Below are 1520 nucleotides of genomic sequence, written 5' to 3'. Positions count from 1 at the left end.
CCTTGAAAACAAATCCAATCCTCTCTTCGCATTGGGCACATGAGCTTACTACAAACTCACCTTGGGTGAAGTAGTTAGGTTAGTAGTTTTAGGTACATCGCCTTAATTGTCACTCAACCAACTCGCCAAATGGGTCTTTTCCTTGGAAGCCTTGATGGGAACTTCCTTCGAGGGGCTTTCCTCCATTTCTTCCTCTATTTCTTCTTCTTCAAAGGTTTAAAGAAATGCTAGCCTTGACCTACTTTGGATTAAGGATAGGATGGTTGGAACAAAGGTCCTCACATCAACCTATTTGTGAGCTTTTCCTCTCTCCGTCGTGCAAATCTATTTCCAACTGCAATGTGTGATAGGAATAAACTGGAAAATTTTGTTGATAAGTTTAGGCCGGCATGGTTTGAGATCTTGGATCTCAGTTCCCTATTTAACATTGATTTCAGGCTTAAAAGGAACTCTCGGTTCGAATATGTCCCTTTCCTAATCCCTTTCTACTAGAAGAATATATGTGTAGTACTATCTTGACTAGGCAACTAGGTAATATTGGTGGGCCATCGAAGAGCAGACCGAGTCTGGAAGTAGTATTGGGTTTTAGCACTCTTCTGAAAAGCATAAAGAACAAAGAACTCAGGGAAGCCTTGTTTGGCCTTGTGATATTCATTTAGGCGCTTGAAGCCAATGACGATGCACACTGAAGATGGGGTGAGATAGCAAGTGCCCGATTTGTAATACACCATGATTTCCTTCCACAAAGGCGAAAAAGAAACTGAAATTGGTACCAGGTGAAATATCCTATATATAAAAATTATAATCCATTGGACTGGCTAATCAAGCCCACTATTCAGCTAAGATAGATTTATTAGTCAATAAATCGTAGATTCAAATGTCAATTTCACTTCCCAAAAACTATCCTAGTCAACAAAGTTGTAGTTCATTGCAAGTTATTAATGTGTCAAGTGAGCATGACAATGGGCACATACCATTTAAATGTCCAACGAATAAATGTATATGTATGTGTATGTGGGATGCGAGACATAATAGAAATAGCTTGAACACAAGATATTTTTGGTCGGAAAGACCCACCTCTGGGTTAAAAAATCAAGGACTCTACTGAGTCCAATCCATTAGTGTAAACAAAGGTTCATACAAAGATCATACAAGCTCAACTCCTAGATCCTTATCAACGGAACAGCTTTACCTTTGTGCAACCTTGCCTTGCACAAGATGGACTTTTTCGGTCTTCACGAACTGGCAGCTTCTCCTAAACTCATCACCTTGTGGCACCAAGATCAACACAATCAATGATATGATATGTTTTTATGATATGCATAAAAAAATTGGATTCAAATGACCAGTCAAATTCTCCAGTCAAACGGTTGAAGGAAGAATCTAACTTAAATCCAAAAGCTTGATCTAAAATAGGATTTAAAGCTTAAAAACCAGATCAAGACTTTAAAGCAAAACCTTAAAACAATGCAACCCTAATATACAATGATTGGCTATTTAATGCATGAAGAAAGTTTAGC

The sequence above is a fragment of the Malus domestica genome, chromosome 11 (genome assembly GCF_042453785.1).
Source record: "Malus domestica chromosome 11, GDT2T_hap1".
NCBI lineage: Eukaryota > Viridiplantae > Streptophyta > Magnoliopsida > Rosales > Rosaceae > Malus > Malus domestica.
The sequence above is the reverse complement of the archived record's forward strand: the minus strand, read 5'-3'. Positions refer to the sequence as shown.